This window comes from Calliphora vicina, chromosome 5 (assembly GCF_958450345.1).
Source record: "Calliphora vicina chromosome 5, idCalVici1.1, whole genome shotgun sequence".
NCBI lineage: Eukaryota > Metazoa > Arthropoda > Insecta > Diptera > Calliphoridae > Calliphora > Calliphora vicina.
In genome coordinates this window covers 45,241,800-45,255,300 of record NC_088784.1, presented here as the reverse complement: position 1 = coordinate 45,255,300, position 13,501 = coordinate 45,241,800, and the positions used below count along the sequence as shown (strand labels likewise).

At 33.1% G+C, this 13,501-nt stretch overlaps 1 long non-coding RNA gene across 2 annotated transcripts; it reads left to right on the top strand.

The window, feature by feature from the left end:
- The first annotated feature begins 7,118 nt into the window (after positions 1–7,118).
- On the top strand, positions 7,119–13,253 carry LOC135961100 (uncharacterized). Of its 2 annotated transcripts, XR_010576601.1 has the most exons (5): positions 7,119–7,153; positions 7,213–8,065; positions 12,483–12,587; positions 12,650–12,981; positions 13,065–13,253. It is a non-coding gene; the product is annotated as an uncharacterized LOC135961100 (long non-coding RNA). The 2 variants fall into 2 exon arrangements; XR_010576600.1 differs by having other exon boundaries at positions 12,650–13,253.
- The last annotated feature ends 248 nt before the right edge of the window (positions 13,254–13,501 follow it).

The following is a 13,501-nucleotide window of genomic DNA, read 5'->3' as shown; positions in this document are numbered from 1 at the left end:
GTGACTATTTAATTCTGTTGTTGTACATTTTAAATAAATAAAGAGCTTTTATTTGCAATCAAAAGTATCCGGTTTATTTAAAGGAAATAAACCAGCGTTTTAAAAAGGTTAAAACGTAACAATATATATGGCATTAGCCCACAGACCGAAAATAAAAAATCTGACTTTAGAGTGTTAGAGGCTATTCTGAATATTCCCTGAAAATTTCATTAAAATCGGTGCAGCCGTTTTTGAGTTCATTCGGAACATACATCCATTTTTATATATATAGATGAAAAATGTTTGTATGAGAAAATTCGAAAATCTTCTTTACGAAAGCACCGAATGGTATTCAGAAAATTTTCTTTCCAATGATACCAGTTTGGAGCTAATCGGTTGGATGGTCTCAGAGTCTATAACGGACATAGGTAGAAACATTTTTTGTATTTTATATATATAGATTTCTCTAATAAATAAAACATTTGGTATAATTTTTCATTTTAGCATTGTGGGGGTAATAATCTTTGATTCTGCATTATATTTTTTCTAATGCACTCTTTTATTATTTTCATAAACGCTATTATAAATATAAATCGCTTTTTCTCAAAAACATGTTTTTTTAATTAGGCGGTTATTGCTTGTGATGTGATATTTGGATCGCGAGCCATTTTAATGGATCACGCAAAATTAAGTTATTCTGCGATTTGGATCGCGATCCATCAATACTACATGTTACACGTTCAATAAATATCGCGATACTGGATCGCGGTCAATATATATTGGACGTGTAGCAGTGCCCTGAAGAAATCACAGTGCGGTTGTTCTGCCGATGTTTTTGCTTGTGATTAGCAATAAAAATTGCTACGTGGAGATTTAGGGTTCAGTCCTGATGTTTGAAACGCGCAAACATATTGGGCCAACACCCAAGTTAATGTATACCAATCTGATCAGGATCACTTTCAGATCGGAATTTCAAAGATAATTTCACAAAATTTGGGAGAGTGATTCCAATCGAAGCTCGTCTGCTACCCCAGCTGAGCCCTTATGGATTCCGTACTGCACCACGTATTCAACTGCACTATCTTGACAACGTTGATGAGCTTTGCTATATGGTAAATGGTTATCTCAACGAAATCCACAATTCTTTCACTGCCTGGACGAAGGAGGTAATCTCAACTTAGGCATCATGGTCGACAGCCAACCACCCGAAAATATTGGATGTCACTTTTGATAGCCATTTTACTTACTCAGCACTCACATATAAACTGCAAAAAAGGAACAAGGTACTCAAGGCACTAGCCGGCAGCACTTGGGGTATGGCCAGAGAAACCTTGTTAGATACCTATAAGACGATTGGTCGGTCAGTGATCAACTATGTTACTCCAGTGTGGTCGCCTTCGTTGAGTGACAGACCGTCACAGCACAAAGTATACAGAGATGTCAAATTTGACGTTTCACAAATTCAAAATCAGATGATAGGGCAGTTCTCTTAAAAATGGATAGCAAATATTTTGTACTACAATATCAGTGATGTGTTGATGCTATACACAACGCGAATATGGTAGACAAAGTAATGTAATCAAAACAAAACGATGAAAAGGGCAGTTTATAAAGAAAGAGACTAATAGAAAACGAGATTATTTTCTGTCTCGTGACGCCTCTGTATAATTTGTGGTCACAGACTGCCTTCAAATACCTCTGAACACGAGGAAACTAATGCTATGTTCACACTTTGGCTTTTAAACGCGTTTAAGCAAAATTTTGATTAAGTTAATCAAAGCCGTTCACATTACATTTGAGATGATTAAGTTGACACTAAATTAATTAATTTGACAAATAAAAAACAACAACCAAATTTATATTTCTTTAAGGCATTAAATTATTTAAAATTTTTTAATTAAGAAATTGTGAACATTTATGGATTATTTAAAGTTTTTTAAGGAAAAAAAACTTCTGTCAAAATTTATTTACCGATACTTCACTGAAAGGTGGCCGATGCTACATCATAGTCGGTTTGAAGTATGTTCAGGTGATTCTATGTGATTAATATAGTGATTAAGTTTTAATCATGTCAATTTGAAGTGATTAACAAGCTTTACAAGACATTAGTTTGATGTGACCGTGGTACCAACCAGCATCATCGCATTGCGGAGAAGTGCCTGGGTTCTCTTTGAGAACTTTCAAAAACACCCCTACCAGTTGCTGATTCACTAAACCCCAATTTGATTGGGATATGGATCTATCATTGGCACCCCAATTGATAATCTCGCTAAAGGACTTACAGTGGCTCACAGCTTATTTCGTGTATATGACTTTTTATAAAAGATTTCGTTATATTTTTATAATTATCTTACATATCGCACTCGTTCACAATACTTAATTAACTCAAAATTTTTAAAAATTCACTTTTTGTAAGAAATCAACTAACAACATCAATATCTATCTACTGTAAAAGTATTCCGATTACTCTTTCATCTCGAAAATCACATTTGAGATCATTTTCGTGATAATTAGTGACTACCTTGTATCAACAAAAAGGTATTATTTTGAGTTAATTCAAAAATTTAAATAGAAATACATTGTATATTTTCAAAAAAATTATTTTGAATTGAGCCTTTATTCAAGTTAAAAATAATCAAATTGTATTATTTAAATTTGGTAGTATTTTAAGTTGATACTGTTTTGTTGATAAAATAATACAAAAAAATATCGAGAAGTTCCAGAAAAATGGTATTAACTTAAAAAATAGATTTATTTTGCAATAATTGCAAAAAATTTAAAGAAAAACAATGTAAATATATTTTCAAATGGAATTTGCTTACTATGATGTATGTAACGGATTTTCAAATTCTCTTAAAATGTAATCACAATTTTAAAATTTTGAGTTAATACAGTATTGTTGAACGAGTGCGATATTAAAAAAAGTAACACCGACAAATATTTGAAAATATAGTATTATTTATTGCATTTACAAAAAAACTTAAAAACATTTATTAAACATAAGATTTGTCGACTGTGATTGAAATTGGACGTGTTTTATTTTTACTCCGAGTTAATTCGTTATTCTAATGTTTTTATCGGGAAATAAATATAAATTACACCTGTTTTTTATTAACGCGAAAGGACGCTTTTATTTTAATAATATTATTAAATAAAAACAAGTAAGAGAGCTATATTCGGCTGTGCCGAATCTTATATACCCTTCATCAAATTATACTTCAAAATAAAAATTTTAAATATTTTTAGGTAAACAAAATTTTTTTTCAGTTTTTTTTTCTTTTTTTATCAAAAAAAATGTTTCCAATTGTTTTTTTAAATTTAAAAAAAAAATATTTTAAATTTTTTTTTAATATATAATAATTAAAACAAGTAACAGAGCTATATTCGGCTGTGCCGAATCTTATATACCCTTCACCAAAGTATACTTTAATATAAATACTAAATACAAGACCTACAGTGATGAAGATCTGTGTATTGAAAAAAACAACAAAAAACAAGTGTATTTATAAATATATACGACTTTACACATGCAAAACATTTCATATACCAACAACATGAAGAAAATCATGAAACCGGACAATCATATGTATTTACACTTTGACTGCTCAGTGAAAACTAAAGGCCCAACTATAATATGCATAAGCTAGCTTAAGTTAATGTCAAAACCGAACGAAAAGACTGTCAAATGCTTAAGAAAATCCGAAGAAACTTTTAGATGACCATAATGTACTTACGTGCATTCAAAACAATTTAGCTCCATTTGCACATTTATGTGCAACATGCAATTACAAAAATACGTATTTCTTATTATTTTATCAAAATAAATTAATTTTCTTCATCCTTTTCATTTATTTCTCTATTTTCTTTGTATAAAATAAACAAACAGCTGATTCCGTACGGAATGTGCGACCAGCTTCGCACTTTGCTTAAGCAAATAAAATTTGACGAAACTCTCTTAAGTACATTATAGTTTGTCACATACATTTTATATGTATTCGCACAGTTGCTTAAGCTGACTTAAGCTAGTTTATGCATATTATAGTTGGGCCTTAATAAACAAAATAAACAAAACAAGACTTGCACAATTGTATGTTGAAAAAAAATATCAACAACAAAAATAAAAAAATAAACCAAACGAGTTGAAACTCACCGAATATGATATCGCTTTCTTATCGTAATGGTGTCACAGTGCGGGAAAAAACGTGCCACGCATATGATACCTACCAATTCTATCCATTTAGTATATTATTATATCTAAATTTATGTCTAAAAAGTGTCCAGATTAGAGTTGTGTAGCTCATGAATGACCTAGTTCAATTGAACGATTCACTCAACTGAGCGAAGTGAATCATTCATAATACTGAGCGATTTCAGCTCAGCACTGAGCGTTTTCAACTGAGTGGTTTCGTTTTATGCTCATGTTTCTTTCAGTACTCATGAAAGAGCTGCACAAGCACATTCCCAGCGGGAAAAAGATGCAGTAAAGAGGCCTTCCTAAAGGCCTTCTTTTGCAGACACAAGGACTTCTAGCCGCATTGCAAAATCATTTAAATTTTACACGGCGTGTCATTGCGAGCCAAGGCCTTGCACACTCGCTGCTGTTAGAGGGCTGAGAGAAGGCCTACTTAGGAAGGGCTACTAGAAGGCCTACTTTGAAAGGGCTTCTAGAAGGCCTAATTGGGAAGAGCTATTAGAAGGTCTACTTTGGAAGGGCTATTAGAAGGTCTACTTTGGAAGGGCTATTTGTAGGGCTGCTATATGGTCTTATGCCTGTACAAAAACCTGTTATTACTGCTCTAATGAAAGGCCTGTAGAGGAATGACATATGGAATGCCTAGAAAGATAGGACTACTGCAAAGTCTTATGGAAGAGCTACATGAGAAGGCCTAAAAGAGAAAAAAAGCATTCGAAATTAGGCATCAAAGGACGGCCTATGAAAAGTCATGCATTTTAAAGTTTTATAGAACGTCTACCATGGAAGACCTATTTAAAGTCTTATTAGAAGATCTAAAATAAGAATAAGAATTAAAATGAAGTTGTTTGTTTAATTTTTTGAAACATGATAATTTCTGATTACATACTTAAAAAGCAACAAAAATAAATAAGAAGCGACATCAAGCAATTTATTGTTGTAAATTTTGTAAAGAGAGTTAATCAAAGAGATGCAGAGTATTTTATTTTTTGATGTAGACTATTTTTATTTAACCACTTTGTTACGAGTCCCGAAAAGGCACCATAACGAATTAGTTGCCGACCAGCTCACACGCATGTATCTTACTCACGGTGCGAGAACCTCCCTTCGTTATGGCCCAAAGAACTGTCACAATAAATTATCAATCATTCTGTCTAAATATTAACATCAAATGGAACACCTATGAAGTGGAGTTAGATGTTTACTCCATTTTGCCCTTTCCCTTCCATAATCTCCCATACCTTCATATTTACGGGGATCCCTTTTTTTCCTCAAACCACACCACTTACCTTTAATAAACCACTCTGCTAACTAAGATTATTCCTGCATTTTAAGTGAATAACTTAATCATAACATGTTTCTTTTATTATATCGATTTGCTTAACGAATAAAAGGTGAACTAATATTATTAACTCTATTTAAAAAAAATAACTATAAATCGAACTTTAATATATATTTATATAACAAAACAAATGCTTAACAATAATTCTTAAACTAATTAATTCCTGCCTCAACAAATACCGAAACTAGAACAATTAAATTTTCAAAAATCACAACAAAACAAATCCCTTTATATATTAGTTTCCTCATCAACTTATGCCCCAGCAATTTGTTAGGGGATTTACTTTTAAACCTAACCTAATATCAGCCTAAGAGAGCTCACTTAAACGATTTTTTTTCTGGCTTATTTATGCCTGATTTAAAATTTTTCTACCGGATTTGATGAGAACACTAAAACTGGGATAATAACTAAATTTTATGGAATAAAAAAAAAGTCAGGTATTCATCGAAGAGCTAGGGTGCCTAATGACTAATTATAACAACAAACAAAAACACTAAAACTAACAAACTTAAACTAAAGACGTTAATCGGGATTTTTAAAATGTATTTAAAAATGATCTGAGATAGATTAATATTGTTTTCTTAACTCTAATCACTTCCCTGTTTATAATGGGTTTTCCTTTGGTGATGTAATACCTCATATAATTAGAATTTGTTGTGCTGTTGTTGCGTTTTGTAACTTCTCCCAAAAAAAATGTTGTAGTCCCCTTTTTTATTCTGGCCCTGCTCCAGTTATGGGGGACTAAGAGTTTTAATTATCTGGTTGAATAGTGCAGGGATTTCCTCAATTTCCTGTTGCAGAATCTAACCTGCTATAAGTAATAAAATTAATCAGCACTCATCTATCAAATAGGCAAAGACAATTTATCTTACCTTTACTTATTTGGCAAGTTTATTTTCAATTCACAGTTTATTTGAAATTCACTATTTAGATGTTTTCCTTTTTTCTTATTGTTTAATTTAAATTTCTATTCTTTTTTTTTTTCAAATATTTAATTTATTAAAAAAAATTGTAGGTATACACAGGGACTGTTGGTTATCTTCTATCTCTTTAAGATGGCCGAGCAAAAACTTATATTTATACCCTATATGTTCCAAGAATTTATATTCCAATTGGGCCTATTATATTTATGCTCCTTTAAATCATATATTCATCGTATTCTCACATCGCTTACCCAACCATCCTTTTCTAATTTTCCCACAATTTGTTTATAAACATTGAATAGCCTTATTCGAATTTAACGAACTATCAACATTTATATTCATTCATAAAATTCTACCTACACATTTCTCTCACACTGTGTCTGAGTACTTTCATTATATCACATCTGGTAACCCCTTTTTACTACTACAGATGTTTGCGGCGAATTCATTACATGTGAGAACTTGATACAAGGTGCATTTAATAAGGTGCCATCGGCAGCACAGCTGATTATAGAAATAGCACGCACAAATGTCAAACTACATATATAAAAAATATTCGCCCGTACGTCCGTATGTCAAACTCTATATATAAAAAATAAGTGAATTCGCTTGTATTTATTTCAATTCGCCACTGCTGTCACCTTGTTAAATACGCCTTGACTTGATACAAAACATTAATTAATGACAACAAAGAAGCAGACAGAACATAAGCTGAGGGTAAGTATTTATTAAAATATATTATAATTAATAGTTATTAAATTTTCTTTTCTTTTCAGGAATGCTGGTAAAACTGTATCGTTTCAACCTAATTGGATTATCTTTACTAATTTGTTTCTTTTCTTCTTTTTTTTCAGGTATTTGAGTTTGGGAAAGGTTGTGGCTTAACTCCACCACATGACTTTTAGACCATTCCCAGGTTGGTGTTTCCACTGCGAGCTGACCACTCGCATACTCTCCTGGTGGAACCCTTATCAAATAGGCCACTGAGCCAATAAATATCTGTAGATAGAAACTAACATCAAACCAAAACAAAAAAAATACTAACATTAGAATTAACCCAAAAATTTTCCTCATAATAGGGTACGGCCACGATCAAGGCAGTCAGAACTGCTGGCCAACTGGGATAGTACCCCCCACGCAAAATTTTTCTTTAATCCCCATAGGCGTAATGTCAAGTGGATTTTGCTAAAGGGCACTGCAACAAAACTCCGGGCTTAGCAAGCCAACGTAGATAAGAACGGTGTGCAAGTGCCATACGAAATGCTCAGTCAACGTGGGGAACTCCCACACCCTGAGTCTCATCAGCCGGGCCTACATTTATAAATTTTCATACAAATAAATCTAATGTTCGCTGTAGACATACTAATTGATTGTTATTTTCATTATTTTATTTTCAGATTCGGTATTGATTGGCTGGTTTTAATAATAATTATGGTTTACTTTCAATAGGTATATGCTGAACAACAGATTCTATTTGTTTTAGGGAAGTCTTTGAGGTTATAAAATTTACAATCATGAAGTTACTTGGTGTTTTGTTTTTCCATTTATAGATTTCAATTGCATTGTGCCTTTCTTGAAGCCCAAACAAATTAATACTGGTCTTTATTGCACGAAGTTCTCAACTCTATGGTAAGTAAATATACATATGAACATACATACATGAACGTGAAACATAATTTTAGAAACTATATATAAAAATTTGGACACATTGTTACATTTATTAGGACGAAACGAAAACACTTATAAAAAAAAAAAGAATTGTATAAATAATCGAAATAAATTGTTTCCTAAGTCCTATTATTGCACGTTGTTTATCACAGATTTTATCACAGCTTCTAAAACTATATTATTGCACATTTAAACTTTAATATCTTTTACGTGAAATACCCCTATCGGTTTTCCACTCATAGATTCCAATTCATACATATTATTACCAACAGGTTTTAATATTCGGCATTTTATAAACTTTTTGCAAAACTTAGCATTTATATTTTTCTTAAAGTCACTCAATACAGTGTTCCGTCTATAAACTTCTTGGCCTGGTAGGAATTTTACAATTCTAGCTCTTTGGTTATATCTTCTAGCAGATTTCTCATAGGCTTCATGCATGTTTTTCTTAATGTTTTCTCGGATAATTTCAAGTTTTTCATTCCTATCAAAATTCACAATTTCATGATCGTTCAGTGACGAAAGTTTTCGTGCTAATTTGTAGTCCGCACCACTCGAGAACATGTGAAATCCAAATAGCGAAAAGAATGGGGACACGCCAGTAGCAGAATGAATGGATGTTCTTAAGGCACATTCAATTTCGGATAAATATAGATCCCAATCTCTATGATCATCATCAAGATATTGCCTAATTGCTGCCAATACGGATTGATTCACCCTTTCTGAGGCATTAGATTGAGGTGAATAAAAGGCTGTTCTTATATGATTAATTTTATATGTTTCTATCATATTTTTAAATGATTTTGCTACAAACTGGGCCCCATTATCACTATGGATAACTTCTGGAACTCCGAATTTATGAAAAATCTCGGTTACCAGAAACTGTATAACGTTACTTGTGGTTGCTTCTTTCATAGCTTTTAAAAAAATAAATTTTGAAAAATGATCTACTACAATAAATATAAAACAATTTCCATTTTTCGACCTAGGATACTTTCCGAGAAAATCTATGTAAAGTTTTTGGAATGGTCTTTCTGTTACAACTTCCTCACCAATTCCTGGCATTAAATTGCGATTTGAAGGCTTAGTTTCCTTACAAATTTGACATTTTGAAACATAAGTTTTTATCTGACTAGTCATCTTTGGCCAGTAGAAATACCTTTTCACTCTTTCTAAAGTTTTCGCGATACCTCCATGAGCTACGTTATTTGGTGCATGAGCTTTTTCTACAATAGGTATTGTTATGTTCTCCGGAATCCACAATTTCCATTGGTATTCATCACCAAGTTCCTGATTGTATTTAGTTCTCTTGAAAACCATGCCATCAATGACCTTGAGATCAGGCAATTTTTCCTTATTCTCTGTAATTTCAGTAATAAGATTTTGGTATGCTTCACTTTCGAATTCCGTAGTCTCAAAATCTAGCATTTCATCCTTACTTATCTCATTAACTACCATTTCACGCGGTGCCCTAGACAACATGTCAGCTACAACGTTATCCGATCCCTTTCGGTGTTTTATATCGAAGTCATAAGCCTGTAATTGTAAAGACCATCTTGCCAATCGTCCACTTAGGTCTTTTAATGTCATAAGCCATTTTAAGCTGGCGTGATCTGTTATGACAGTAAATGGCATCATTTCCACGTATGGTCTGAATTTTCGAATAGCTAACACTGCGGCCAAACACTCTTTCTCTGTAACGCTGTAATTCTTTTGACAAGAATTCAGCTTCTGAGAGTAAAACGCAATTGGATGCTCTTCCTCTTTTTCGTTTAGCTGAAATAATACAGCACCTACACCATAATCAGATGCGTCGCATTGGACGAAAAATCTTTTTGAAAAGTTTGGATGCCTTAGAACCGGAGCTGAAGTCAAAGCTCTTTTTAGTTTTTCAAAAGCATCTGCCGCCTCTGGAGTCATAACAAATTTTTTTGATTTTCTTAATGTGTCAGTCAAAGGGGCTGAAATAGTAGCAAAGTCGCGTATAAAACGCCTATACCACCCAGCGGTACCTAGAAAACTTCTGACCTCTCTTGTGGTCTTGGGTAATTTTATGTTTCTGATCGCTTCTACCTTTCCTGGGTCAGTTTTTAACATACCGCCACCTACAATGAAACCTAGATACTTCAGTTCTTGAAAACAAAATTGAGATTTATTTAGCCCAATAGTGAGATTCGCTTCTTTGAGACACTTCGCAACTTCAGATAATAATCTCAAATGTTCCTCAAACGTACTCGATATAACCAAAAGATCATCTAAATATATGAATACGTTGTCCTTTAAACTTTGGGGTATCACCTTGTCCATTAACCTGCAAAGTCGCTGAGCAGCATTACATAAACCGAATGGCATTACTCTGAATTGATATAATGGACGCCCAGCTACGGTAAATGCTGTATATTGTTTACTTTGCTCATCGAGTTTAATTTGCCAGAAGGCATACTTGAGATCCACGCTGCTTATAAAATAGGTTTCATCTATCCTACTCAGAATTCCATCTATATTTTGTAATGGGTAGGCATCCTTTATTGTGAGTTTATTTAACTTTCTAGCGTCTAAACATAAACGATTCTTTCCGGGCTTTCTCACTACTGTCGTTCTATTACTCCACGGACTATCGCTCAATTCAATAACATTAAGTTTTAACATATTATCGATTTCAGCATACGTGATCTCTTGGACAGCTGGAGATATTGGATAGTAGCGATCCTTAACTGGAACAGCATCATCCACTAATTTTATACTATGCTCTTCCATTGATGTCAGTCCCAGTCCCTTTTCCTCAAAAGTATTAAAAAGATTTACTACTTTATCTAACTTCTCTTGCTGTTCAGCTGTCAGATCATGTGGTTTCATCCTATATTCCATACTAGAATCACTAAAATCTTTTTGTAATTTACTAATATCTAGCTCATCTATTCCTACAATCTCAGGAGCCAATCCAAATGCTCTCCAAAAATCTATTCCTAAGTACAAGCTTTGTTCCAATTCTGGACAAAGATACAATAACATTTCGTGTTGTTGCTCTTTGTACATTATGAATATTTTTACTTTTCCTATTATACTATGTTGTTGACCGCTGGCAGTTTTCACATTGGTCAACAAAGGGTATACTTGAATGTTATTTTCCTCTACAAACTCTCGACAACCTTTTCCTAAAATACTAACTGAGGCCCCTGAATCTAACAATCCTTTTCGCAATGCACCTTTTATGCTTACTTCTACAAAAACTCTGGGATCATTCATATTTCTATTTGCCCGTTTTACAGAATCTACTACAAATCTCCTGGTTCGTTTACGCTCCTTAAATTTCCGGCGAAGTTTCAATATTCGTTCAGAAACCATTTTCGGTCCAAAAATTCTAGCCCTAACTCTGTCATAATTTTGATGTCTAATTTCTAAAGGGAGATAATGTCGTTTTTGAGGTATATATTTACTATCATTCGCATTAATTATATTCTGTGCTACTATGTTGCCTTCTAGTTTGTATTCATTTAGGTTCTTTGTGCTGCAGGGTTCTCCCTGTGACGAAGGTCCCCTGATGTTCCCACGCCGCTCTTCATGTTTTTTTGCTGACAAAATGGGCATTTTGGCGTTGTAACATTAGGTTTTCCGCATTTATAACAAAATAGAGCTCGTTGCTCAACTGGACATTCCATAAATACATGACCAGAAACTTTACAATTCCAGCAAATTACTGGTTGCTTTTGTTGTTGTTGTTGTCCAAATTGCAATGCATCTACGTCAATTATTTCAGGAAGAGTTATGACATCATTATCTTCAGCATCATCATAATATATTTCATTTACTTGCCTAGACATTCGTGTAGTTGGCATAGGATTTCTAAATTCTTTTCTAGGGAAATTTCTTTCCGCTTCGTTGCACTCAATGCGTAACTGCTCTACTGAAGAAACTGATATAGGGTAAACTATTCTTGCAACATTTAGATTAAGGTTTCTTTTAAAAATTTTGATCATATCATATTCTGGTATAGGCTGTGTCAATTTTGACCTCAGCTTATTCATCACATGAAAATAATCATCGATCGATTCAGAATTTTCCTGTTTTCTTTCGACTAAATCTCTCATAACTTCAAAATTAGACCTTGGTTTTTGATATTGTGATAACAAGGCTAAGCGAAGAACTGGCCATTCTGTCATACCATGCATTCCTATGAAAGACCAATACCAATCCTTTACCGAATCTGAAACTAGTAAATGAAAATCTCGAACAACTTCTCTCTCGGGGATATTATAATGTGCCCTCAAATGTTCCAATCTAAATATAAAATCATCAATAGTGATAGATTTGTTATCAAAAACAATACCTAATTTATCAATCCTAATTTGTCTAAAATCAAATATCTCTTGATTTCCAGGTCCAGCATTATTCTCCTTTCTCGACGGACAATTTGCAGGATGATTAGCAGGGAATTGGAAATTAAAACCAGGAAGATTGGGTGTACGAGTTGAATAACGATCAGGTATGTACATATTTGTGTTTTCTGCATTGAAGTTTGCATTCAAATTACTATTGTTATTGTAGGCATCAACATTATGAACATTTCCTACATTGCGAATGCGGTTGTTGTTGTTGGGAAAATTATTGGGAGTACTTCCCGTTTGATTTGAGGCAACCACACGGGACAGATTCTCTACAGCCTTGGCTAAATCACCGATGTTCTTTTTAATATCTACCATCTCGTCCTGCACCATTTTGCGGACTTTATCTTCTAGAGATCTTTGTACCATCATGGCTTCATCTACCACCAAGTTTCTGACACCTGGTGCTAACCCCTCATCATTGCCTTCACAACTAACTACCGGATTTGACACTACTGCTTCCCCCGGGGCTCCTGCTATTATCGTCCCAGAAAGGTCAGTAATCTGGGACACAACATTGCTCCCATTGGAATTTGGATTACCTGATATATTCATTCTGTACGTTCTTCTTTGTTTAGGTTCTGTATGGATTGTGGATCTATTCAAATCAAAATCTGGATTTCTATTTCGTTTTCTATTTTTTTGTATTGCGATTGATGTACTTGCTTCTATTTCACTTTGCCTATTGTATTTTCTAGTTTGATTTCTAGTATTAACATTCATACCTTTAACATCTAATCATACACAAAATTTACTAGACTATTCACTAACGCTAAAAAATATAAACAAATATTGTATAGGATTTTGAAAAATAACGATATGTATGTATACGAAAAACTAACAAACAAAATTCAAACAATTTTGCAAAAGCAATAATTTAAAAAATAATTTTCTAACGATTTTAAACAAAAAAAAAACTTTAAACAAAATAAACTATACGTTATAATAAAAAAATTGTATACCTAATCCTATATAATAATAATTTCCAATTATTTGGAGAATAAATTATATTTCA